This window comes from Vicugna pacos, chromosome 35 (assembly GCF_048564905.1).
Source record: "Vicugna pacos chromosome 35, VicPac4, whole genome shotgun sequence".
NCBI lineage: Eukaryota > Metazoa > Chordata > Mammalia > Artiodactyla > Camelidae > Vicugna > Vicugna pacos.
This window is the reverse complement of record NC_133021.1, coordinates 34,514,521-34,542,226: the sequence shown is the minus strand read 5'-3', so window position 1 is coordinate 34,542,226 and position 27,706 is coordinate 34,514,521. Positions and strand designations below refer to the sequence as shown.

The window sequence follows — 27,706 nt, the reverse complement described above, 5'->3', positions numbered from 1 at the left end:
CTTCATAATAGGTCCTTACAGAAATTCCAATACCCTGTCTCTTAGAAATTCTTATTTTCTACCTGCTCACTTCCTCCCTCACTTGAGTGTGAACACAACCCTACGTAATATTTGTACGCTGACTATCGTATTGATAAAGGTTAAGTTTGCATCTGTGATACGAGAAGTCTCCAGTAGTTTGAATCAGATCTATGCAACTCAACAAAGTCTCAAGTACTGTGAGGCCTTACATTTTTCGGTGGAGAAAGGGCACTTCACTGATTCTGAATTCTCGTGCTGTCCTGGGCTGGGGCGACTGAGCTGATTTCAGACGTTCAGGAACGCAGGTCGTGTACGCCACACGTGTGACCGCAGGTCACCTGTGACTGGGTCGGAGCGCCAGGCTTCTCCCAGCGGAGCGCGGGAGCGTAAGGGGCTGGCTTCTCTGTAAATGTGACTGTCTTCTCCTGAGTCCCCGCCACCCTTCGGTGGACTCAGTACACCTGAGAGGTCGGGGAAAGACTCCTGTCACACTGAGCTGGTTGTGATAACGGCTTTGGAAAACCGTCTTCCTCGCCCGTTCCCGGGGAGAAAACCCGTGTTCAATGTGGCGTGTGCTGTCAGCAGAGACGTCCTTTGCCCTGCGGCGCAGGGAGGACGCTCTGGGCAAACCCTGCTTTTCGCTTTGCTGCCCCTCCCGGGAGAGAGGCGTCCGCAGTGTTGTCTGTGCGGCTTGGCCTTGGCAGCAGGGCCGCCTCCCCCGGCCCTGGTCACGACCTCACTGCAACGTCAGTCAGCTGTAAAAGCTGCTGCTGTCAGAGGAAGACCCTTGATCAAAACATTTTGGATGCAAAGAAAGCTAAGCCGTGGAGTAAATGGAGCACGTTTTTGGTGTATCTGTTTCTCTACCTTCAGGATCAGCAAAGACCAGTTCCCTCCAGGGCAGCTGGACGTGCATCAGGGGACTGGGCGCGGGGACTGGGCCACGGCTCAGGTGTCCGCAGAGAGCGGTCCCCACCGAGAGCTGTGAGTCTGACTCAGAGTTATTTCTCCTGAACGGTTAACTGGGGATTTAGTTGCAAATGATAAGAGTTAGAAACATTTGAGTATTTGTTTACAGTTGAAAGTACGTTCTATTCAGTGTTGAAGCCTGAGGTGTATCATACAGCACAGAGCTAAGACTTATACATTCCTGTTTGACTGATGTATGCTCTTAATTTAAAAAATTTGAAGAGAATTTTTATCTATGAAAGTTTTATTGGATACAAACTGGATTGGAAATCAGAAGGAATTTCAGTGCAGTGAGGCAGAACGAGATTAGCTGCCTTAGAGCTGTAGGTGTAAGGTAGACTGAGGGAAGAAAGTGGCAATTTTATTTTATTGTGAAGTCAGTGTATCCGTCCTAAATATGTGCTCATGTGTTTTATTAAAAAAAAAACTGTGATGAGGCATGGTTATTTAAAATGCTGATTTAAATTTTAAAGCATTTTAGAATAACAGCAGACTCAAAACGTGACGTTCCCAGGAGTGGGGGCCTTCTGTGGACGTGGACCAAACCTTTCCTGACAGCGGCCACACGAGGCACAGTTGTGGCTTCGCAGGCCGTGCGGTCTCTGCAGGTCATCCCCCTGTCCGGGTAGCGAGAGAGGGGCCACGGTCCGCAGGAAGCCGGCGATGCGGCTGTGACTGGAACCGCGTGGTGGCCAAGGGGCAGCGCAGCCCCGATGGGCCCTGTGGCCGCGGGCTGCAGACCCTTGTTCTGTAGCCGTGTTTGGAAAATGTGTCGTGGTCTTTAAAGTCACCTGGATTTTCTTAGGAAGTGAATCCAGTCCTTATGGAGACTGAGTGTTATAAATGGGAGGAGGGGTCCTTTAAGAAAACATCATGACTGTAAAGCCTAGGAAAGTGTTACTGAGGGTTAGAAATGAATAGCACTGGAAACCCCAAACAGCATGAAAACCTATAAAATACCTGTATTAACTAACACAGCTCGATACTTTCCCTCCATTTTTTCATCCCTCATTTGCAATATCCGTTTCTACACGGCAGATGCAAAGATCACTCTGGCGTGGCTAATTCAGGTTAATCTTACATCATCAGAAAGACTTTCCAGGATTAAAACTTAACTGGCAATGTCCTACAGACTTCGGGACGGTTACGGGTTTTCGTAATTCGCATGGTGTCCAGTTTACCGCCGTGGGGTTGGGCCGGGGCTTCCTCCAAACCTGGCTTCTGCCTCTCCGCCCTGCAAGCCTGAGTCTCCTCCCGACCCCACACGTCCTTGCCTGTGCCCGGGACGGATGCCTGGTTCAGGGCCACCTCTGGTCCTGTCCCTCAGGCCAGTTCTGAGTCAGCGCAGGGAGAAGTGGGCCGTGGGGGGATCCTGGAACCTGCCCGGCACCAGGCAGCCCGTCCATAACCAACCGCCTTGCACCAGAGCCGACTCAGGTTACCCCCCCCCCCACTTGGGTGCCCCTCGTGGGCTCCCCCAAAGCCCCAGCGCAGGGCAGGCACGTTCAGACAGCGGCCTTACGTGGCCGTCCTGAGCAGCATTTACAGCCTTTTCCTCCTGCAAATTTCACAGAATATTCGATCACACGTTCACACTGCTCAGGCATCTCCCGGCCCTTGGCGGTGGCTGATGTAGCAAAGGTCCCTGAGGCTTGTTTTCCGAGCGGCCTAGCATAGGCACTTGCAGGTTTCCTCAGACACGGGGATCTCAGTTCCCAGCCCAGCCCTACGGGACCCGAACTCCTGGGACAAGGCTCTGGTGTGCTCCCTGCGCTGTTAACACGCTCACCTCCCAAGACGGCCTGGAAGCTCGGCGTGACTTTCAGAGCAGAATTCCCCCAGCCCGTCCCAGCAGTCTAGGCCCTCTTCTCACTTCCTGGGTCAATAAAAAATATTTGGACTATCAGGGATGTATCTAATTCTGGGTGAGCACTCAAGTATTATAATTTAAAAAAAAAGATCCCTGGTTTGAACCAAAATAAGCTATTTGGATGTAGGGGGCACATACTTGTGTTTATCAGTGGGTGTGGTGACAGATGCCAAGAGGCTATTTGTACCACGTGTAGTTTATGTTGGTGTTTTAGCAGTTCATTTCTGTTCATGATTTAAAATTTCAGAAACAGACCTAACCCCCTTGAATGTAAAATGTGCAGTTCCTTAAACAGGGATGGACAGAAAGGCATGCTTGGTATGCGGTGCTTCGCAGTAAACACTTTTGACTAAATGAACGTGAGTTATTTGAGCATTAAATCTTTGTGATAACTGTACAAGGGCTGAAAATGAAAGGCAGTTTGTTAATTTTAATGCTAGAAATTGCCAGCTTTCATCAGTCCCCAGATCTCTGGCCTCCTAATTCTAGTCATCTCAATCATCTGAAAAAAAAAAAAAAAGAAATTCCATGTCTTGTTTTAAAGAGCTGAGTCTAAATTAAACATTTATTCTGGGTGCTTAGCCATTCTGGATGGCATCCACGTGGCTGCTGATTTTTACTGTCGAAAGACCTACCGTGTTGTCCTTCCTATGACGGCCGTCCTGCGCGCTCTGCAGACACTAATGTCCCTGCCTCACTGCGGTGCTGAGAGGCACCCTCGGCTGTCGTCTGCTTTATAGATGCAGACACTGAGGTGCAGCGAGGCTGGGGTGAAGTGGCTTCCTGGGGCCTCCCAGCTGAAGAACAGTGCAGCCTGGACTGAGACTCGGGGTGTCTGGGTCCAGATTTTCTGTTTGCTGTACACTCTGTCGATCAAATTCTCATGCACACGGACCTATTTCACAATTTAATGACGTGGACAAAAAAGAATCTTTGACCCTTGGTTGCTTAGACCATCCAATAACCATAACTCAAAATCTAAAATGTTTGTACAAGACCCCATCATTTTCCCTACCAGCCTCCTCTTGTAGATGGTGTGTGTGTCCAAGTTTTACTCTTAAAAACCGAGGCTGGTCCCTCCTGACCGTTCACAACCCACATCGTGGGGAAAGTCCCATTTCGTGAGGCGCACCAGCCCGGTCCTGCCTGGAGGACGGAGACAGGAGAACACGATTCGTACGCTGATGAGCAGATTCAATGACCTCATGTGTAAACGTCTCTAAACATGGGCCTGTCTGGTGGTGGACGCCAGCGTGGGGCCCCGTTCTCAGTATTCACCCCCTTCTCTTCTCCCGGAATTGTGTTTTGATGGCACAAATCATTACAGGGCTATTTTTAAATGCCCCATCACTTTCAGATCGCTTCCCAGCCCGTACCTTGTGCGTGCTCCTTTAACTTGTGATCTTTTCTGGTGCTTCCTGACCTGGCCCGCATGTGTGTTTTCTCACCATAAATCATCTCTAGCTGGGGGAAGCTGCTCATCAGTCAAGGTCTCATTGCATTTTCACTCCCTCTAGGTTCCTCCAATTTCCTGGGATGAGAGCTAGCATCGCCGGGGACCACATGGATAGTTCAATAAACTGCTTAAAACAACAATCCGGCCCTCCTTGCAGAGTCCGCTTCCCGGCCTTCGTTTCTGCACAGTTACCCAATCAATACTGGTATCTCTGTAATTAGAGGCTCCCAGGTTGGGAGTTTGGGCCCCCCCGCCGGACCCCCTTATCTGCAGAAGCACGGCCGACGCATTCACCTCAGCTGCCCTTGACTTCACCGCCACGGCCAGCAGCTCCATGGCTGCTTTTGTCCCCAGTCGGCTGCTCTGTCAGGTGCACTGTTGACGGGACCTTTGCTCCGCAGGCACGACCATCCTTGACATGGTGACCCTTTGCTTTGCATTGCTTATCATGGCTCCCAGCCGAGTCCCCCTCAGCTTGTTGTAAAGCTTTCCTGGGTAAATAAATACATTCCCGCTGAACTGGCAGGGTGACTCTGGAAAACACCCTTCACAGTTCCAGCAGCTCCTGCTCTGAGTCCCCCCTCCTGGTGGTCCGGGTCTGCGGGGAGAATGAACAACTCGGTCGCGCGTGGGGCCGCCTGCAAGCACAGGAGGACGTGGCATGACACGCGGCCCCAAGCACGACAATGAACTGCCGTGACGCCTGGTGGACAAAGCCGCTCTGTACTTAGCTCTTGGCGACGAGGACATCTTCAGCCTGCAGAGTCCTGTAAGAAGCTGAGAAGTTCTGAGGCGAGTCTGCTCAGACACCGCCGCTCACTGAGGCTGGGACTTGGCTGCAAATTAGGCAGAATGGCTGTGAGATTTGACTGAATCTTACAGACACCTAGACTCCATTTCTGTATAGCTGCCCAAGCGTCCAAAGGCAAGGTAAGTGGGAGAGAAGAAATTAAGGAGAAAATGGGGAAAAATGAAACTAGAAAAGCAGCAAACGGAGTCATGAAATGTGCAGTTTTAGTCAAGACTGTCGTGTGAGGAAACAAAGGCCTCAGAGGGAGCTCAGTAACAGCACTGCTGACAGCTGCCCCGCCTTGACAGCCACCGCCACCCACCACCAGCCACCGCTGTCACCATCAGGCACAGACAACACCTCCCACCCACACTAACTGCCACCATTCACCACCAAACATTATCAGTCGTCCCCCACCTCCACCCCCAACTGTAACCACCCGCCACTGGCAGCTAGCAGCCATCACAGCCACCCACCACCCACAACCAGCCACTCACTGCCACCATCACCATCACTCACCACCACCACCAATAAACAGTCACCCACAGCCAACCACCGCTCGCTGCCACCGCTTAACAGCCACAGCTCACAACCACTGTGACCCACGACCACCACGTGCTGCCTCCAGCTGCCATCGAGCGTAGGAGTTGATGGAGAGGAGTGCTGGTGGCCAAGGAAGCGTCATGGCGCAGTAGAGAGACGAGGTCGGGCAGGCAAAGGATGGCCTGATTCTAACAACCTGAGGTCGGTCCTGGTGCCAACGAGGAGAATAGAGGCCAAGCCTGGAAGTTCGCGCCCAGGAGCTCACGAGGGGGATGTGACGGTCACATTAGAAACGGCCTAGTAGAAAATTGGAACCACAGTGGAACAATGCACATTGAAAGCAGTTGTCTGCTTCCGCTGTGATGCAGCCCAAGCCGTGGAGTCAGAGGGGTCTGGGAAGGAGCCCTGGGGCAGACTGCCCAGAGCACAGGCGCTCAGCCCGCGGGCCGGGCGCCCTCGCAGAGTCACCCCGCGAGCCAGGGCACGCCGTGCTGAGACCAGGCCTCTCCACCACACAAGCTGCCTCAGCTTTGTTTTTCAACAGAAACTGCCTGTATTGAGCCAAGAGTTAGAACTTTCAGCTCCACTTCCAGCTTCAGCCACCTAAGAGGTGTTCAGAGAATTGTGCATAACAGTAAGGAGGGAAAAAGGGGGAAAGATTCAATGAAAGGTTATATAATTGGGTTCCTTATCTCCCAGTGCTGGAGCTATCCTCAGGAAATCTAGCGACCAGAAGACACCCAGCCTTGGCGGGGTTCGCCGGCATCCGAGAGGCTGGTGACTTTACAGCGTTATTGTGATGATGAGGATCATTGTGAGTTGTAGCAGGTACCTTTTAATTTGGTTGTCAAGGGAGACAGGGAGTGATAATTAAGGCTAAAAGACGGAGAATGGAAACCTTATTAAAGGGTATGTTGAAGATGGGAATTTGATCGGAGAATTAGATCGTGATGAGCGTTTGCAATGCAGCTGTGGCACTGCTGAGTGACGGGGGGCTGAGCAGGCAATTACCGCGACAGGCGTCTCCCCTAATCTTTGCAGTCCCAAACTCGCAGTCACATCCATTTAAATTAATTTTTCTGAAGCCTGCGCATTTAGAGCCTCACTGAATTGGAAATTTGTTTGTTTATTGTCCACGGGAAATAATTTGAGGGGAGCAAATAGCAGTGAAGGCCATCATGCCTGTCTTGCTTGTCTTTTTAACTCGTAAAATTAATAATACGAGATTAATCTGAAGGCGGCTGGCATTATTATGATTATCGGGGGAAGGTCAAAGGGAGGCATGTAAAAGTCACAGCTGATTCATGAGTTCCTACATTCAGCAAAGGATTTGAAAAAAAAATGAGGCCTGTGGTTGTGCGGTGTTACAAGTGAGAAATCAGTCCTTGCATTGCTGAAACTGAAATTTTCGGAAACGGATTTTAAACTTTGGACATAGTTATTTAAAGATGTCTGTTCAGTAGAGATAGCAATAGTTCATTACCATGCATGCTGAAAACCTGTTTTAAGAAGTACTTTGCTGCGCAAAGATTAATTCACCACATCGTATTTTTTTTCTCCCGGTAACACTAATGTAAATAATTGTTGTACCTTAAATTGGCATTATATTTTGATAGCCTCGTTTTTAATGTACAAAGAACTGTTCAGCGGAACTGTTCAGAGATGTGGAAACACAGGCGGAGAATAGGAGACCAGCTCTCCATTTAAATCCCACTCACTGTTCCGATGGAGCCAGGTGGGTGAGGACGCCTCACCGCAGGGGTAAGGTTGGGGCCCTGATTGTCTGCAAGTATGTTTCAAATACCAGAAAATGTTGCATGTGATTTGGACACGGCAAAATCTGAAAACGCAACCTAATTAGAGAGTGTTCCTTTGTCTCCCCCGTCAGCCTGCTGACGTTTCCTCTTAGAAGATCAGATCAGGCAGGGCTTTGTGGCAGGGCCCAGAGGGTGCGCGACCTTCACGTGCTCTCCTGGCGGTAGAGGGTGTTAAGACCGCCATCCTGCAAGATAGACGGGGATAGGCAGTCCGTGCGGCAAGTAGGATGGGACGTAAAAGACGGGACTCATACCAAAAGGTGAAAATACCCAAAAAGCGTAATTACACCTGTATTTGGGGGAGGACCTGGGGAGAATAAAGTAGCTGAGTCCTCAGTGCAGAGGGATTCTATTTATAATGGCTCGTGTTGAACAGGGCGATTTAAATTCAGAAACAATTATGTAATTTGAGTATCTGCCACTGGAGACACAAAAGAAGATAAAAGGATGCTTCAGAGAGAGGAGGTTTTAATTTTGTATGGTGTTTTAATTATGTCCCTATATTTCTGTGATAAAGTACTTTGAATTACTTCTTTTAAATATCTATATTCATTTAAAATGGCTATATTTATTTTAAATATCTGTGTCTGGTATTATATGCCATGATTAACTTCTAATCACTGTCAGTGGATTCAGTTTATCTTTTAAGAAAGATTAGTTATTCTGAAAAAACTTTGTGGCTGTCTTTTTGCCATGTTTAGTGTGATGATGAGTGACTTGTTAGTCCACTTTGCTTCGTTTCCTGTGTACAAAACTCGAGTGGCGGCACCTGCTGTACAGGTGGGTTGTGTTTCAGGTTAATGGTGCACATTCAGGGATGAGCAGGGGTTAGGTAGCTCTCAGTGCCGTGCTGGCCCAGGACCCGTCTTCCCTCCAGGCTCCATTACCCTCGGCGGGTGGGGGGTCAGCATACCGCCTGCATCACCTGCTCTCTCCAGCACCAGCCAGGTGCCCTGTAAACTACCCACCGGGTCAGAGCACGCCCTCTCCTCTCAGGACCACCGTCTGCCTTTACAGCTTGCTTTCTCTGCCAGCATCTGGGAACCTCCATCTGTCTGGCTTGAACCGTGTTCTTGTAGAGCCCCAGAGGTCGTATGTCTGTCTGTTCAGGACACCTGTGTGCACGTGGTACCGGGGCTTAATTGATGGCTTCGTGTTAACCACTGGCCAGGCAGTTTGTGAAATCACTTGAAGGAAGATTGCTGAGACAGTGAAACGTGATGGAGAAGATTTGATGCTGGAAAGGTCAGAGTTTATGACGTCTTCTCATTGCACGTTTTTTCACAAGCCCCTGCTCTGCGCATCTACAGAGGTCGGGAGCGCTGGATGGAGACTGAGGAGACAAGTGTGTTTTCCAGACTCTGCCAAGTGCCAGCCTGTGACCCTGGCGCAGTGGGTCACCTGTGTGCCTCCCCACCTGTGGTGTGTGCTAACTGTTGCTCCCTGCCCGCCCCACACTCTTTCTACTGTTAACCAACACAGAGGTGTCAACAACCGTTCTGTGCCCAGGAAATATGGAAACAATGACCAGCAGGACAGAAACATTTCCCAATGTCATGAAACTCAAAATCTGGAGGGAAAAAAAGGGCTATAAAAAAGGGTGAATGGAGACCCTTTTCCTGGTTGAGAATATTTACCTTTATGCATATTTAATTCATCCCTCTTCTAAAACTTAAACTGTAAGCATCCAACAGATATTTTAGTGATAAACTTAATAAGCAAACTCTGCATATTAGGTGGAAGAAAATATAAATAAAATCAGTCCAGAGAATGTTGAAAAAGAACAATAAGAATGGTTTGCTATGTATAAAACATGAAAACATGTGATTATAATACAGTAATCAAGGGGGTGCTCTGTTGCTGTAGGAATTAAAAACGAGGAAAAAACAAAAATTAAAATTAAAAAAGGACGTTCGAGAAATAGAATCAGAGAGGGAGGACTTTTCAAAAAATGATGTTGAAATAACTGGATCGTATTTATTAAAATTTATAATAAAAAATAGATATAAACAGGCATACATATATATGGACATTTATGAAGAAATGAACGAAAAGTGATGGAGAACAAACACATAACAATGTTTCAGAAAGGAACCTCTGATGCTTCGTGGGAACCACACAACTGTACACGTTATACTCAGTTTCGTCAGAACTGCAAACGTAGGTGAGTTGACAGTAATTTAAGTCTCAAATTAGATTTTAAAACATGAAAGTGTACAGCAACAAACAATAAGTTCGAACAAAATAAATGAAATGTTGTTGGAAATAGCTGCCCTCAAACTACCCTTGACTCAAGCATAAGGTCCAATTTGGTTTACAGAGAATTTTCTCAGATACATGTTAAAGAACTAATTTGAGAAGGGCATTTATGTTTTTCTGGAGCATTCAGAAGTGGGGTGTAATTACATACGTATGTGTGTGCAAACTTTTGTCACAATTAGATTTCTGCAGCTTTTGACTCATCTCTCTCATTGTTAACTCCAATATATCTCACACGATATTGAAAAAAATCACATTTGAAATTCAAATAAATGAGTGAATACTATAATGAGTCTGTCCAGCAGACATCAGGCTCACCTAGTTAATTTGCTCAACAACTTGCAAAAATTGAACTAGAGAACATTGAGAGAAATGGTTAGGCTTTTCGGTAGTGGATGCCGGAAGAGCCCACACATGTTATTGTCATCAGCACAGAAAGAGAGAAGGGGCATTCTAAACTCAAGGCCAGGGCAAGTCAATATTTTGCCTTGAAATTGACCCAAATGACAAAAATTCATAGGTTCACCCAATATGGTTAAAAACAAAGTCCTGTTCAGCTGTGAAGGGTTAATGATGCAGGTGGGGGAACATCAGCCGTGAGGCCCAGTTAATGAGAGTGGTCTCTCCGCGAGACGGGCCTGCGCGAAGGTGGCTCAGGGAACGTGGGGAGATCGACTTCACACCGCAGCAGGGCCCAAGGAGACAGAACACAGACACGCAATTCTGGGCTCAGGGCGGTCGTGTGCACCTGGATGAAACTGGGGAAATCGCGAGACTATGTTTATGTGTATGTCTAGTTTGTGTTTAAGTGAGACCTACTAAGTGGCTGAATCCCGATCTCCTTCTACACGGGAATCGGCGCTTCTATCCGCGGAGAGCAGAGAACATGTCCCGTTACGACCTGAAGCCTCCCAGGAGATGAGGATGGGGAGCCTGCGTGACACCTGAAGCTTATCTGTGTGTCTTCGTGTTCAGGATGATTCGCACTAGGCTGTTTGCTCAGTCACCTCCCATTGGGGAGGTTCTTTCTCACCTACAGAAATTACAAAGCTTCTGGGAAATTCTTAGTAAGTCATCTGATAGAAATGGAAAACATATTCACTGGAGTACATCTGACTTTGTTCCCTAAGTCTAGACAGTAGGGGCGTCGTAAGCCCGGGCTTTGTAGGCGAGGCAAGTGGATCAGATCCTGGCCTTCGCATCTGGATGGCCACGGACAGTGAATTCAACTGCCCTGAGCCCTAGTGCAGGGCAGGGCACCAGACATTGCGCTTCCAAGCCAAAGACACAAAGCCCGTTCTCAGCTCTCCTTATTACAGTAAAAGGGAAACAGGGGTTCATGCGTCTATGTGAGAGCTATAAAGTTTGTACATAGGGCATAATCTAGCTTACTCATTTTCAAAATCAAATGACAGTAAACACGTAGAGGATAGCAGAATTTTTCAGTATCATTTAATCACTTAATTAAAATTTGTGTGTATTTGTTCAAACGTTTGATCATCTTCAGTAGCACCTGTTAATTAAACTATTAAAGCATTTTTTCACCTACTGAAATGACTAAACTTTGTGCTTTTTCATGATTCCGTCAGACCACCTCAACAGGTTTTGTTCTCTGGCAGCAGTTCTGTAAATGAGCTCAGCCGCGGCCGTCGGCTCCCTGTCTTACGGGGAGAAATTCTGTCTTCTTTGTGCTCCTTACATCCTGTGCATAGCGCTCCTTTTTTATTTAAGACAACAGCACAGACATTCTGTCACGATCTCTAAGGAACAAATGAACTTTCAGGCTGTGGCCTTGCACTTACTATGTGTATCGACATGAACCTACCTCCCTGTCATCTGTCTTCTGTCTTTCTGTCTAGTGTTTTCATTCAAAACTTGAGATATAGAAAGGTTTGGTCTGGTTTGGTTGAAAGAGTGGACCTTCAGCTGAGTTTGTATAGAAAAAAAAGCCAGTAAATGAGAATAATGATTGCCACATGAAATAAGGTATGTTCGTAAATAATGGTTTTTGAAAAATGACCATAAGGCTAAATTTGTTGTCTGTTATGTCCGTAAGTTTATGTGCCATGGGATTTAATGTGCTCATCAGACATTGGGAGTAGGTGGAGCTCAGGTCCCCAGACGGTCTGGGTGACCTTCCCTGCCCCCCTCCCAGGGGCTGCTCCACTGCATGGGCAGGTGGACGGGTTTGCACCCCTGGAATCAAGGCCCAGCGTGAACGTTCGTCCCTGCCTGTCAGCCACCACCCCTTCCAGTCTCAAGGCAGCGATGACAACGCTGACCTTTCCAGACAGAACACAGTAGAAGGACAGAAGCAGAGGCCTCAGAGGCAGAACTTCAGGGGCCACACCTTCCAGGGAGCTGCAGTGGCGTCTCTGGTCCCCAGCGGCTGAAGCTGGTCTCCCGCTGTGGCCAGCGCCTGTGGTGAAGACGGCTACCGTGGGGCCGAGCAGAACTGCCCTGCAGGCTTCTGAGCTGAAGAATGTTCGGGCACTTTGTGTGTTTCATTTGTTGTTTTCCTTTGTGAGCGGCTGCTGCAAATCATGCTCTTAATCATCGACGGTGTCTTTAGTGTTTCCGTTCAGCTGCGCCTTCCGTAAGGCACCGGAGAAGCAGCGAGCAGCTGGAAACTCTGTTCTCCTTCCTTCTCGAGCAGGGAGACACGTTGATCACTTCCTAGAGGTATGAATATATTATTATTTTATTTTAGTATTATCTATATGTGCATTTATTACACACATATATAATTTTTATTATTTTCCAAATTTAAAGAAATGGTACCAAGCTCTATACATTCACAGCTAAAATGAGGTTGGAATCGACCCCTGTTCATAGTTTTGTATCTGGCCACCCGGGAAGACCTTGTGAAACTTCTCATTTTAACTTGTGGCCCAAGAGCTAGTCCTAAGTGTGAGGGACAGCGTAGGGGGCATTTTCTCTGTTGCGTTCTCTTGTTCAATAAGTCTCTGAAGTTTAGGACTTTTATCAACAAACAGATGGAAACTTTACACCGAGTGCCAGGTGCGGCCCAGCCGTGTGTGTATCACGTTTGTAGGGCTGATCTGCGCCTGCCTGTCTTCCAGGCGCTCACGTCCAGCTGGGGGCGCACGTGTGTAGACGTGGTCCCTGGGGAGCGGCTGCAGACCCCTTTCATACTTGTCCGTGGGGTTTGTCGCCTCCTCGTTTCTGTCTTCTCATCTCACAGGCGGGAGGGACCACGCTGACACCGTCCGTGGCTTTCCCAGCCGCTCTGCCGTAACCTCCCACGTGAGGGCACGGTGGGGACAGGCGCATCCAGGTGAGAAATGTTTTCTGCATCCCTGACATCTGAGGAGGTGCTGCCACACAAGCCCACGTCTGTGCCGTCAACGTGGGGACGCTCCAGATCGAGGCGGTTTACACGTCTGTCTCTAGACGTAAACCCAGACCAGTGAGGGGGGTGGGCTGGGGTGGGGGCCGACTGGAGGCAGTCTGGCTTGGTACGAAGTGTGCTTGTTTTGTTTTTAAAATTACTACTGTACAAAAAATGGCGGGGGCCTGAAATCAGATGACACTCATTTAGTTTCGACTTGCTTTTCTTTCTGTCTGCGCTCTGGTTTTGCTTGGTTTTCTCGGCTGCTCAGATCGCGACTTCCGTCTGCACGTCCGAGCTGCCCTCCCCTCACCCAGGTGGCCCCCGTGATTTCTTTCTCATCACTGCTGGTCTTTCTTATGTCCCGGCTCAAGTGTTGTAGCGAGTAACAGGTTTTATCAGTGGCATTCACAGTTAGAATTCTTTCCTTGTAAGATCTGAGTGTGTACGGCCAGGTAGAGCCAGGGTGACTTGTTGTGATGGCCTGACGTGTTCTGCCTTCATTCAGAACGATACCGGGTCTTCAGACAGCTGCTCTGTCTTTGCCCCACAATCCAGTGTCAGGACAGCTTTTGCGGCTGGACTCCAAATGGAGTGTGTGCCGAATACAACTCCCCCAGCAGCGAAGGGAAGCGTTCTCAGTCATACCCTCTGCCGATATTGGAAGCCATCAACCCTGTCAGTACATCTTAGGGCCCGTCCTTTCTAATAGTGCTCAGTGCCACCCGGCCTCCTCTGTCACTCCATGTTCCTAATATCTTGAAAGTCTTAAATTAGTGGCTGTATCACCAAATTAAAAAAAAAAAGTCAACCAATACTTTGTTGATCTGTAATGTCTGTATTTCATGGTATAATGTGATGAATCACATCTCTTGGAAAGGAACTTGAATTGCCGCAGAAGCAGAGCTGAGAGACCTTGAGGTGGGAATTTTGTCAAATTACAGATACTTACCTCTCTTAGATTTGATCCCTGAACTTCTTCAATAGCAAGAAACCCTGTCTTAATTCAGGTGCTGTGGAGGCCAAGAAAAGTGCCTCCCTGAACGAAGCTCGCCCAGTTATCTTTACTGTCCTCATTGTGCTGCTGGCCATTGTGACATGCGACTGTCCAGTTCCATGGTTGCTAATTGACTTCAGCTCATTTCAGAATTACAATTATTTTGACAATGGTACTTCAACTTACAATAATTGAATGTTGAGGTCAAGTGAGTAACATCTTAAAGTCTTTCTAATTGAGGATTATTGCATAAAATAATTCACAACGGGCACTCTGTGAACCTGGGGACACTAAAACAAGTCAGTTTTACAGGAAATGGGGTCCTGGAAAAGTAATTATGATGAACATGTGTCTTTGTGGTTTGTTGTGTTCTGACTCCGCCTCTGCCCGGAGCTTCTGTCAGGGTGGCTTTGCTTTTGTTTGCTTTACAAGTAAACGTTAAGTGTTTGTCTCGAGCTGGCGTTTGAATGCCAGCCAGGAAGGACCGACTTTATACCTGACACAGTGGGAGGCAGGGCAGCGCATGAACTGTGTTTAAGCCGGCTGAACGTAACATCCCCGCCCGCTTCCCTGGGTATACGTGTGAGGAACTTGTTACCGAGACACATGGGATGTTTAAAAAAGCTTTTCACTGGGAACTGTCTAAACCCATCCACTTCCTCTGTGGATTGCTGGTTTTATTCCCTCTACTACCATGCTGCTTTAAAGGAATGACTGAAGTTGGAAAGTAATGCCCACTGAACACCAGGAATATACAGCGGCTGTGGTCAGGCAGGCGTTTCGTAGTCGGGACCACGGGTGTCGGTTAGAGCAGCGACGTGAGCTTCCTCCGTGTCTCCCCCTTTTTCCCATTTTTGTTTCTGTTCCTTCTCTCGCATCAGTCCTTGGCCCTGCACCAGCCCCTTTGCTTCAGTCATGCCTTTTTCTGCTCAGCATTCACTCTGATTTGATGTGTTTGTTCCGAAGGCGAATTACCAGAATGTCTCTCTCGGAGCTGACCTACTTTGGAGCTCGTATCGTTCAACACGAGGCAGCCGCTGGAGTGACTTGGCATAAAAAGACTAGTAATTTGCAGAGTGTAACTTTTATGGTGGGTTTAGCTGATTGTAATGTGGAGAGTTATTTAATAATTACTCTTTGATTATAGCAATTTCCCTTTAGGAAAAAATCGGAAATGAAGAGGACTCATACTTTTGGCCAAGATGGAGTGACAGGGACCAAATTTGTGCTCTGACCTAAAACAGTAAATGTATAAAGCCAGGAAAAACACGTGAGTGTGTGTGTGTTTGTTTCCTCGAGATGCTAGACATTAGGCGATAAAGGAGAATAATGCCTAAGAGACGGGAAACAAACGGAGGAGCCCTATGATTTCCCAAGATTACAACCTTCAGATAATTTTCTGGCAGGGGCCCAGGCAGCGGGGTTTCAGGCAGAGACCAGCAGAGTCCCTCTGAGGAGCTGACACTGAGATCTGGGGAAAACAGAGCAGCCAGAGTTCACAGGGCGGAGCACTGGAGAGGGAGGTACATGGAGGACCCTGCGGACGCCTGCAGAAGGCCCTCGTTACGTCTGAGTGTTTAATAGTGTGCTGACCACCATGCACGTTTGAGGAAAGTGCCTAAGACCGTGAAGGGACCATCGGAGACAACTGGAATGTTGCCAGCGGCACCGGGGGGCCAGGACGCCCTGTAATTCCCGGGGCGTTGGGTAGGGTAACGAGGGCAAGTCTTGTGTCCACTGTAGGGAATGATCAGACTACACTAAAAGTGTATCCTCTGGTCTTGCCTAAAAGCTGTTAAAGCAAAATTCAGAGGAATCGACCCATTTCCGAGTAACTTTACCATGTCCTGGAACAAAGCACAAGAGCATCTGTAAGAAAACAAAACTGTTCGGCAGCCAAGAGAGACACCCACAGTGTTTGGCAACTGCCATGAAAACTAACTAGGCACAAAAAAAACCAAGTAAGGACAGGATTAGGACAAAAATCAATCGGCTAAAACCGAACCAGAACAGACACGGGAGTAAAATTAATGAAGACGTTGAAGCAAGTATTCTAACTGTGTTTCATGAATTTGAAAGAAACATGGAAGACAAGAGTAAAATGACTCAAACTGAACAAAAATAAGTCAAAATGGAAAAAAAATTTCATTTAAACCTGAAACTATAAAATTTCAAGACGATAACTCTTAAGACTTTTAATGTGATCTCAAAAGCATGGATGGCCTATAAATTTTTTTAATCTGTAAATGATACATCATCACAATTAAGAAGTATCCTTTGGAAAAGGAAACTGTTAGGAGAATAAAAACACAAGAGCTGAAAGTATCTTTGCAAAGAGCAGACCTGCTAGAGGGTTTGCTTCTAGGATGCACAAAGAACTCCCAAGCCTCAACAAGAAAGCAGATAGTGCAGTCTGTACGTATGCAGAGGATGTTACCAGAAACTTCACCCACGACAGAGATGTCAGACACACGTGAAAAAACGCTCAAACTGATCAGTCATTCAGAAAATGCAAACTAAAACCGTAAGGCACACGCCGCAGAACGGCAACAGCCTCCACACGGCTGCCCAGGGCAGGTGTCGGTGCCCCCGCGCCGTGCTGGTGGCACTGCGGGGCTGCCCAGCCACTCTGAGGAGTGGTTCGGCGGTGTCTTCCGAGTTTGGATGCGCACTTGCCCCATGACCTCACTGTAGGTCCTTGGATGAACGCGGAGCCCGCAGAAGCTTCGCCCTGCCCCCGCAGGGACCCTGAGTGAAAGAAGCCAGAAGGAAAGGGTGCACGCTCCGCGTCCCCGTTGTGCAGACCTGAACGAGTGAGCCTGCCACGGTGACAGCAGACAGCGCCCGCCCGGGCGCGCCGGGAGCGGAGTAGCGGGTGGGTCTCATAGGACCCCAGGGGGTGCCGGGGGTCTGTGGACCTGCAGTCTCTGGACAGACGTGTGCTCAGAGGTCACACAGAGGACAGACTGTACACCTTAAACGCATGAGCTTATTGAATGCAAACTGTGCCTCAGGAAAACTGCATTACTTAACCGTGTAGACGGAAGGTAGGGATTCCGGCAGTGTGAACTTGCCCCGAACCAGGACGAGGGGCTTGGACTTCCCGATCTGTTAATTGCACCATCAGAGACAGGTGTTTGAAAGGTCTCCAGAAATGTTGACTTTTGGAGCATTTTGTCCTTCCCCACCCCTAGACCCATTCTGTGGCCTTTTATTCACTCTAAGAGTTGGTTATCTTTAAATCATGACCTAAAAAGGCTTAGTTCATACTGGCATCGTCCTCCACCATCTGCAGACCCCAAATCCACTGACCTGTATCATCCCCCAGGAGCTCCACTGTGTGGGGCACAAGGCATTTAATGGGGCTGAGGAGATGGGGAATCCATTTCTTCTTTCACCCCATTGAAAAGCCATCTCTAAACAGCGGTACTCGGCCACCACTTGACAAATCAGTATAAAGAGGGGCTGATGACATTTCTAGATGACAGATGATTTTTTTTAAAAGCTCTAAATTATCCTTTAATCGGAATCAAGTCAAGGAGACTGAATGTCCAGGCAGCCACGCTGAGACGTCTGGAACTGGTGAGGAGGCGTCCTCAGACTCCAGTGAGAAAAATCAGCTCGCTGTCCCTGCAGTGAGAAAGTGGGTCATGTCTGATTACGTGCGATTCGAGGGGTGACTTTGAATGATGGAAGTGGCCTGTTTAAATGTCCCATAGCTGCTCCTTGGGCTGGAATTCGTGGGAGAAGTCGTGGCGAGGACTTGGTCTGCCCTACTCGGGGCCGCGTGCCCGGGCCCCTGCGCGCTCTGCGGACGGCCTTCCTGGGGAGGCTGTCTCGTAGGTAAGAGCACCAGGAAGGCGTCCCCGTGTCTGCAGCAGACAGCCTGAGAGGCTGTGTAACTGGTGGCTGAGAAAGACTAGCAAGATGGAAGCGGAGATGAATAGATGTAAGAGGATGCAACCTCAACCGAGTTTGGTGATTTACTAGATTTGGAAGTTGAGCCTTACAAGTGGAAAGTGACAGCTTGGACCGTAAATGCATATTCAGGTTGAAGTGATCTCAGGGCAGCCAAGAGAAGGCTTTGCAGAGACGAACTCTTTTGTGGATCTGGAGTACAGAAGCCGGGGGCTGGAGCCCGACGCCGGTGAATCTCCCAGCAGTTCCAATGCGTTGTTACGACTGAAGCGCTGATTTAGTAGGAAGGCCAACGTAGCTGCAGAAACTGCAGCTGTGACCCACACGAGGGTTTCCGCGTCACAAAGGGTGTCCCTCTGCCCGTCTGTCTGTTGAAACAGACCCCCCAGCGTGAAGGGGTTTGGAGAGTGGTCACTGGGGTTATGAGAGTGGGGCCCTGCAGTGGAGCTCATGCCCCTAGAAAAAGAGGAAGAGACAGGGGGGGTGTGTGTGTGTGCGCGCGCGCGCTTACAATGTGGACACACACCCAGAAGAGCTCTCACCAAGAACCCAACACATAGGCACCCTGGTCTTAGACCTCCAGCCTCCAGAACTGTGAGAGACAATTCTGCTGCTCAGCCCCCGGCGTGGCGTGTTTTGTGACAGCAGCCTGAACTGACTGAAACAAGGCTCTTCTGCGCTGAGCCTTACTCAGAGTGGGCACTGTGACTCATTTTTCCGGTGGTTAGAAATGAAAGGTGTAACAATTTGCCCCATATATGTAGACTTCAGCAGTGCAGAAATGTGCAAGAGATTGCAAAAGCTTTTATTTTAAAGGAGTTTATTCCTCATTTTCTGGAACACATGTTTATTGCCAAGGCATCTAAGAAACCTGGTGCCTTTAGCCTCCTGGGTAATTTCAGCTTGATGTTCCCAACATGGGAGACTGCCAGTGTGCCCTGTGGACTCGCAGAGTCATTGAAGTCCCTTTGGAGTTAATTGTGACAGAGCCAGAGATCAGATGTAACACCTTAGGGTTCCACGCTTACTGGAAAAAGCAAAACAAAACAAAACAAAACAAAACACAAGTATTGGCAGGATAAACAGTTGCTCACCAGATGTCAGGGCTTCCAGTAAATAAAGTAAAATTGGAACATCACATGCAAGTGAAATCACGAATTGATTAACCTGTTTTATGAAACAGGCCAAGCTGGTTAGTTGAACGTGGGCAATAAAAGCCACAGATCTGCATTTTCAGGACATTTTTGGTGACACTGATCTTTGCAGTTTCCCCAGGACTGTTTTATAGTTTTTGTTTATTTTTATTTTAGAAGGAAACAGGTTTTCACTTTGATTTCAAATGATTCTTGTTCTGCAGATCAGTGAGATAAACAGCATAGCTCTTCCACTTACAGAGACTGTTATTCAAAGGCTCTGACACGGGGAGTAGCCAGGGGCGGGTTAAGGGGTCTGCTGGGTCTCAGATGAGAAAGACCCAAGACCAAATTCCACTCGCCGTCCGCAGCCCGTACCCCGATGTTCTGACCGCGTGCGTACGTTCTGGCAGCTGTGGTCTCTCCCGGCATTCAGTTTACTTCCAAGTCTGTGTGCGACAATACTTGGAGTGCTGAGTATGTCTCTTTAATGACTGCGTATTTTGTATTTTGGTTATGTCATGTCCTTAGGTGGCTGTAAACTATCGTGGGTTTGATATGCAGCAACCCAGGTAAACGACACAGACGAGAAGACCGGATGTTAATGGTGTTACCACAGCCGCCCTCCCCAAATTAGCCCATCCCCCGTCAGTTCCGTGGGCTTTGAGCTGCAATGTGCCTTCGGTCTGGACACTGGACAAACGACCGTTTCTGCAGCCTGGCCTCTGTCAGACTGATGCCTTGAGGTGTGCAGATCAGGCGGGGCTTCCATGTTCGCCCACCTGTGCTGGTGTATCGCTGTGTTCAGCCCCCATGCCTGCCCCCTCCCACTGGTCATGAACGTGCTCACCTGCTCTTTGATAATGAAACACAACCCGTGACTTAAGTATTTCCTTTTAAGTCAGAAAACCCATTTTAACTGGCGTGTCTCTCACCTCTACTTTCATTAAATAGAAATTAAACACTTTTCAAGGATAATGCAACCCCCTTCAACAAACATTTACTTATCAAGGTTTTTCTAAAGGATGTGCATTCGGGGCCCTTTTGGGAAGAAGAGATGGATTTGCATATCGCAAAAGATCAATTACTTCCAGGTCTTTGGGTCATTTTCTGCGTTTTAGAATTGATAATTTTGAATAACAGTTCAGGCTTACTTGGTGGTGGGTACCACTGATTACAGACTCCACTGAGTCAGCTGAGCCAGAATTCTACGTCTCTCAGCAATGTGAGTTGTCAGAGTAATCTGGAATCTCCTAAAATGCCGTCTCTATTAGCAGTTTTAGCCTAAACTCTCTTCTTCCCTCCTAAGATTGCACGCTCATGGGATCCGTTCCTAAAACAGACTCCAGGAATTCACCGATATGAATTCAGAGCATTTTGCACTCTTTTGTGTGTACCAGTGTCGACGGAGCAGGGTTGGTAGAAGCCATAGAAAGGGTTTTAGGGTATGTCGATCACTCTTCCGAGGTCTGTGGGTGTGAGAAGGAACAGAGCAGCCAGGGGGCAGCTGGAATGCAACGTGGGCACCAAGGGTTGGTGATTTTATTTGGTTTTGATTTTTGTCAGTTTGTCCTAATACTAAAGGGAAGGGTTGTTTACGGAGGGGGAGGATGAAACGGAAGGAGTCAGAGGTATAACGGATCATGACAGGAGGGGTCCAGGGAAACGTGCCGAGGTTTCACTGAGACACAGGAGGAGGAGAGGGAAGGGTGGGGCTGGGTGTGGACGCTGGCCGTGTCGGCCGCTGCTGTCGACTGGGTGGCTCAGACCCATCTGTGCCCACTTGTTAATGAGCAGTATTTATCCAGTCCTGCTCTCGGACAGGACCTTCAGCTGGTGTTGGGGATGCGGTGGTGAAAACGAGACACTTGTATTTTCAGAGTTTACATGGTATTTTTTTTAAAACTCTCAGATTAACGGGGGTAGAGAGGAAGACACTTGGGTCGTCTTGGTGAAATTTTTCATGAGTCAGGATCAGCGTTCAAAAGAAAGATAGACACGTGAAATGGAAGCTGTTTTGTTCATTGGCTTGTTGGTGGGCTTTTTGCAAAGGGCGCAGGAATAATCTGATAGTAAACGGTTGTATCAGGGGTGATTCTAACTCCACTTGCAGTCCTTGACTTACGTGAAGTGTGAAGGAACACGTGGGGCCGGTAGTCAGGGCTTCGGAGAGAACACAGTCGGCGTGGGCGGTGAGGGGAGGGTGGGGGAGCTCGGGGGGACTGGAACAGTAGAGCTGGTGAACGATTAGGAGGGTGGTTCTATGTCATATCCCCGTGGGTGGCAGCCCCTTTGGGAAGACCAGCCTGCAGACATAGAGATTCATTGTGTGGAGATCAGCTTTGTTCGGGCACAGTGAGTTTGTGTAATAGTCACACCGGTTTCTTTGTATTAATCTGTCAGATTCAGGGAAGGATGAAGTGTTCCCAGAGGATGTTACAGCTGGAAGGTGTCTTGGATAACCACAGACAGACACACGCACACTGACTGACGTCGGCATTTATAACCAGAGCCCTGTCAGCTAACTGTTACCCTTGTGTAAGGAGCAGGAGCGTGTTGCTTAGGAACACAGGGATAAGTAACCACAGACACTCCCCCAGAATGAAGGCACGTCCCTCACAAAGGAAAATGATCGTGCGTGTGCTGGGAGGAGGTGGAGACATGTAAGAATGGAGTGGAGAAGGTAACTCCTTTTTTTTCATCATAAGACCCTAATTAAAGTCTCTTCAAGAAAGAAACAGTGAATGTGCTGTGTGTGCAGAATGTGCACAGCGGGCAGGTTTGGCGAGTGGAGGACAAGCTGCGTGTGCACTGGAAGGCAGTAGCTGATGACGTGACAGCAAACGCGGCCGTCGGTTCCTGACCTCGGACGAAGGGACCCCAAGGACAGAGATTGCTCCTCTTCCACTTACACGGGAGCAGCTGGTATCAGTGCACCAAGGCCCCGGCTCCTCCAGGGCCTTGGAAAGCAGTCCTGCAGCTGGGACTCGAGGACGGAAGGCCCTGGAGAGAAGGAAATTGAAAATACAGAGCCTGGCATGCCGGTGGAATTTCCTCTCTCCGCAGTTACTAGATTCTGGGCTGCTGAGCTCTGGACGCCTACAGAAGGAAAGGGGAAGTCGCCGCCAAGAAGCTGAAGCCTAACCAGGGAGGAGAGGGGGCCTGGTGAGAGCCAGTGGTTCCCATGGGCTCCCTGAAGGGCCGCGCACAGAGCCGTCTCCATCTCTGCGTGCGCGAGGTGAGCTGTGGCCTGGAGGGGACAGCGCTGATCAGAGCGTCTGCTACTCTGTAGCAGTAAAACCTGCTGGACATCCCGGGAGCAGACCTACAGGCAATAATCCAGCTGAGGTGTTTAATAGCATATTTGAAAGTGCAAAAGAGAGAATTAGGAAACTGGAATGCAGGTCAGGGGGAAATACACAGAACAGAAAACAAGGAGAAAAGAATGGGAAATACAGAAAAGGGGTTACAAGCTCCCCATGGGCCTTGGGGACGGTGTAGCACGCACGTCATTTGATCCCCAAAATGATACAGACGGGGAGAGACAGAGACAGAGACAGAAGCAGTCTGTGAAGAAAGGCTTTTCAGCGTCTTTCCAAATCTGGCAAAAGGTATTAATTGACAGATTCAAGAAATCACAAATTCCATCTCAAGCCAGACAAATATGATGCTAATGACACCTTGAGGCACAATGGTTAAATTCCACCAAACAAAAAAAGAGAGGAAAAACAAAATCTTAATATCTTGCAGAGATAGTACCTGTAAAGTCATCCAGAGCTGTAACCAGGGATTACTTTAAAGGGACTAAAGCAGAAATAATGGGAGGCTAAAGATGGCGGACTGGTTTCTTTAAACTGAAAATAACAACAAACAAGCTATGAAGATAGAATTCCATACTCAGTGGAAATAGACTTTAAAAAATGAAGACCAAGTAAAGATGTTTTCAGGCAAAGAAAATCTGGACCAACTGATGTAAGTACTTTGGCTGAAACGAGGCGGTTCCAGAACCTTGGCTACACAGGGGGACAAGAGTGGTGGGGACGGGCAGGGGCGGCAGGCAGGTCGCACCGCATGACACTGATGGCCTAACGCTGCCATCGTGCTGGTGCGCAGTGTTCAGAGTAAGGCCTGTGCCCGCCTGCTGAGGAGGGAAGAGCGGGACGTGGACCCCACGGCCGAAGCCAGGCTTTGCCTTGACGCGTCAGCGGGTTGGGCTGAGAGCCCCTCAGAGCCGCCCTGGCCGCTGCCCCTCCGAGGCCTGAGCGCTGGGCGGGGACACGAAGGACTCGGACGCCCTGGGGCCGTCCCGGCGCTCAAGGCTGATCGCCTGCCTCGCGTTCTGGCCCTGTCGCCTTTCCTGCCCTGAAAGGTGAGACTTAGCTTCTGAGCCAAAAGCTTCCACGCTGGCCTCCAGTCTTGGGGAGTGCCTTTATTTTTAGTCCCCGAGCCGCCGTGGCACCAGTCAGGATGTTGACGACAGTCAAGAGTTACTGTGTTTCCGACCAGCGTCTCTCCCGACACCCTCTGTCGGCAGTTTGAAAGGCCTGAGCCGGAGAAGAGGCCCTGAACTACAGCACTGTGTGTAATGAGTGCTCTCGCGGTTCGTCGTTGGCTTTTGAGAGACATGATATCTTTTGCCTTTAGATTTGTTAGTATATGCACACAAAAAAATGAACTTCAAAATGATGGCCACTTGACTTCGAGTTACGGAGGATGGAGTAAATGTGTTCCACTCTGTTCTTCCAAACGATTACAGTTTAAAACTTTGGACAATATATAAAAAGCAAATGATACCACAAAACTAAAGATGAAGAAAAGAAAGGTCAGACTGGCGGAGGGTGTTGAGATATGAGGACAGACATGCTGGTGTGACTTCCTTTGTTTCTTTATCCCCTGTACGTGGGAAGCATGATCTCGGCATGTCCCGGCCTGGGGAAGCCCTCGACCCCGAGACGCAGGGGGCGGAGATGAGAGAAGGCCCAAGGAAGACCCAGGCTGTCCGGCCGCAGGAGCCTGCCAGGGGCGTCCCACAGGACGGAGCGTCCACAAGACCCAGCGTAGCCCCGCCGGGCACCAGCAAGGGACCCCTCTCAGCCCTTCCTTAGTGGCCCCTGTGTCTGGGGAGACTGCCTGGAGCCTCCAAGGCTTGAGGGCGGGACTGCGGCGACCGTCCCCGCTAAGACTGCCTGGGAGCCTCATCATTGCGTCCTAGCAGGGCGACCGGAGATCCGCTGCAGGGGCTTTGCCAGTCAGGGTTTAAGCCGCAGTCCACGCGTAGCCAGGGCCCGTGTGCTGTGCCCACCCAGGGTGACCACCTGCCAAAACGGGCCGCAGGCTCATATCGCAGGGCCCAGAATGCCCGGCAAGTACCTGTACGTTTCACAGGCCCCCTTTGCACTGATAAAGATGTCAGATTCCAATAAAAAGTGCAGGCTGGTAAGAACGAGTATATCCAAGCTTATAACCCCAGTTTACCTTTTTATACCCAGAGTCCCAATGTGATAAAACCTGCCTGATGTGAGACATGCTTCAGAAAGCGCTTACAACAAAAAGTTAATATGGAGCCTAAAGATAGACATGTATACAAAACGGACTTTGTTAAAAGAATATTTTGACAGAGAACTTATTAATATAATTTATTACAGTTCTAATAATCTGAGTTATCTTGGGGCTGTGTGTATTTTAGGATGATTATATTCATAGAGAGATGGTGTGCGTGAATGGCATCGGATGTTCAATTTACATCAACAGTTTATGTACAGAATTACAGGAATGTATGTACTTTTTAATATATGAATTTTTCATTTTTTTGGAGGGAGGAGGTAGTTAGGTTTATTTACTTTCTTATTTATTGTAACAGAGGGGCTGGGGGATTGAACCCAGGGCCTCACGCGTGCTGTGCACACGCTCTGCCACTGAGCCACGCCCTCCCCAATTAATATATGTATTTTCCTATCAGTGCGTTTGCTTGCCTGTGTTATACCTGTATGTATGTTATCTATAGTATGTTTTAGTTGGCCATTTTGCCAAAATAAAAGAATATTTTATCTTTAAAGATTTTGTGTAGTAAGAACATTCTATATTATATGACATTATTATATATTGTATATTATTATAACCCTGTATGTATAAAGATTATTTATAGATACATAAAGCTTTATTATTTTTTTCCTGAATTTAAAAAAGCATAGTTTAGGAAATACACAAAACATAAAAATATGTAATAAAATATCTACATCTAAAAGAATAATAATAAATACTAAAATCACCTATAACCACTACACACTGTGTGTCAATCCCTGAGTTTTCTTGACAAATACATTTACAAGTGCTGAGCTTTATTATACGAGGAGAATTCTTACCGCTGTAGTTGTGCAGAGACAGGCAGCCCCACGCCTGCTCAGTCTTCACCCACTGCGCTGTCCTCAACGTCATCGTCGAAACGGCTGTAACGTGAGAGAACTGCGTCCTCCTGCTATTTCTGGTGATACTCTAACATGAACTGTATCCAAGGTGGCACGTTTGTATTTTATCACGTCATGTTTTGGCTGACAGAGGCAGGGTCTGAGACTGCAGCCCCCAGCAGCGACATCCACACGTGTTCACCTGTCCAGCATCTAACCTCGGGCAAAACTGCGTCTGAGAAACCAGGACAGGAAAGAGCGGTTTCGGGCTCCTTCACCCAGGAGCAGGCGGGGCACGTCCAACAGCAGTGAGAACCTGCGAGGCGTGATTTTGCAAGGATGCGTTCTGTCCGGTTAACGTGTTCCCCATTTTTTTCCTTTCCTTATTAGTCATGTGCAGGGCAGTTCCAAAACCTGACTCATCACGGCGGAATCACCTGAAAGTTAAAACCATGGTCCCAGAGTGTTAACACCTATTCAGCTGCACTGTCCAGCGAAAGCCTGGACAGGAATGTAAATAACAAGCAGTTCGAAAATAATGAACCCAATGTTTGTTACGTAAAAAATAAACCCTTTTTAGAGCAGTTCTAGGTTCACAGCATAGTTAAGAGGAAGGTACAGATTTCCTGTGTACCCCCTCCCTCCCCCTGCTCGGCCCCTCCCCCATCAGCATCCCCACCAGACGCCACATCTGTTGCAGTCGACGAGCCCACACTGCGCTGCTCCGAGGGCCCAGGACCACCACCACGCCCACGGTCTGCGTTGGGCTTCACTCTTGGTGTTCATTCTGCGGGTTGGGATGTGTGATGAAACACAGCCACCATTATGTTTGCGGTTCTAAGGATTCTTGCACATCTCTGATAACAGTCCTCCATCAGGTGTGTCTCCGCGCGTATTTCTCCGAGCCTGTGGCTTGGCTTCTCATTCCCGTGGCGGCGTATTCACAGAGCAGAAGGGTCTGGTCTTCGTGGTCAGCTCTTTGATGGATCACTTCTTTGGTGTTGTGTCTGAAAGTCGCCGTGTCACTGCCAAGCCCAGGGCCGTCTGGGCTTTCTCCTGTGTTACCTTCTAGGCGTCGCACAGTCTTGTGTCCCGCGTGTGCATCTGTGATCCATTCAGCTGGGCTGTGTGACGGCTGTAAGGTGCGTGTCCAGTTTCACACTACTGTGTGTGGGCGCCCGGGGTTCCTGCCTGTTTGTTGAGGAGAACGCCCAGCATTGTGCCGCCCTGGCCCTCTGTCAAAGGCCACACGGGAACCACGTGTGTTTGTGTGGGTGTCTCTGGCTCCAGCACTGTTTGTCTTCCACAGTGACACGCTTTCTTGATTACTGTAGCTTTATACGAAGTCTTGAGTGTTTATCACTTTTTAATAGTGATACCATTCTGCAGCTGGGAGTTTCACAGCCCTGAAATACCATCTTCCTAAGTAAGTTAAGCTGCTTCTCTTGTCCTAACTTCTGCGTTCTCCCTGAGAAAGCCGAAATACTGCCAGATGTCCCCTCTCTGCCACGGGCTCCGAGAGCAGGATTAAATCCACGCTACAGCCTAACCAGGGGAGAACAGGTCGCTGACGGGAGGTTGCAGGAAACACGATGTGACCCCAGTTCATGAAGTCTGTGCATGAAGTTCTTACAAAGGCCATGGTATTTGCTTTACTTGATGGAATGATGGACACTGAAACGTGAAATGGAATTTTATTTCTCAGCAGTGTGAAGAGCTGTGACTGGATTGGGCTCCAGTAAAACGAAGAAGTATGCAGCAAGCCGTTTGCTTAACACAAGACGTTCTAAGGGAGTTTGAAGCAGATACTTCTCAAACCCAGATTTCCTCCTATTATTTGCCTACGCACTGCGTTTTGACAGACACTATGTTATCATGGAACCTATAAGGTATTCCAGATGAATGACGGAAGAAATTGATTTTCAATTCCATTTTTTTAAGCATAGTAGTGTATCAGTAGGTGAGACAAAAAAAAATCTAGTATGCCTTTCCGTTTAGAAAAGATGTATTCACCTGCTTACTATTTCTGAACTTCTAAAACATAAAGTGACAAATACAAGCCTCATAAAATATCCCAGCTCTGATGCGCAAGACAGCAGAGCGCGATGACAAATGCTGAAGGGGAACAGGTGGCAGGACTGCTCGGCCGGGACCGGAAGCCGCCGGAGCGGCCCCGA

General features: G+C 48.5%; 3 long non-coding RNA genes across 3 annotated transcripts; 2 read left to right on the top strand and 1 right to left on the bottom strand.

The window, feature by feature from the left end:
* Positions 1-6,496: 6,496 nt before the first annotated feature.
* On the top strand, positions 6,497-25,180 carry LOC140691525 (uncharacterized). Its single transcript, XR_012067235.1, has 2 exons — positions 6,497-7,384; positions 21,529-25,180. It is a non-coding gene; the product is annotated as an uncharacterized lncRNA (long non-coding RNA).
* LOC140691523 (uncharacterized) lies at positions 11,151-14,153 on the bottom strand. The gene is made up of 2 exons (XR_012067233.1): positions 14,030-14,153; positions 11,151-12,401 (listed from the first exon to the last, which is right to left on the bottom strand). It is a non-coding gene; the product is annotated as an uncharacterized lncRNA (long non-coding RNA).
* LOC140691524 (uncharacterized) lies at positions 14,245-15,343 on the top strand. The gene is made up of 2 exons (XR_012067234.1): positions 14,245-14,282; positions 15,041-15,343. It is a non-coding gene; the product is annotated as an uncharacterized lncRNA (long non-coding RNA).
* Positions 25,181-27,706: the final 2,526 nt, after the last annotated feature.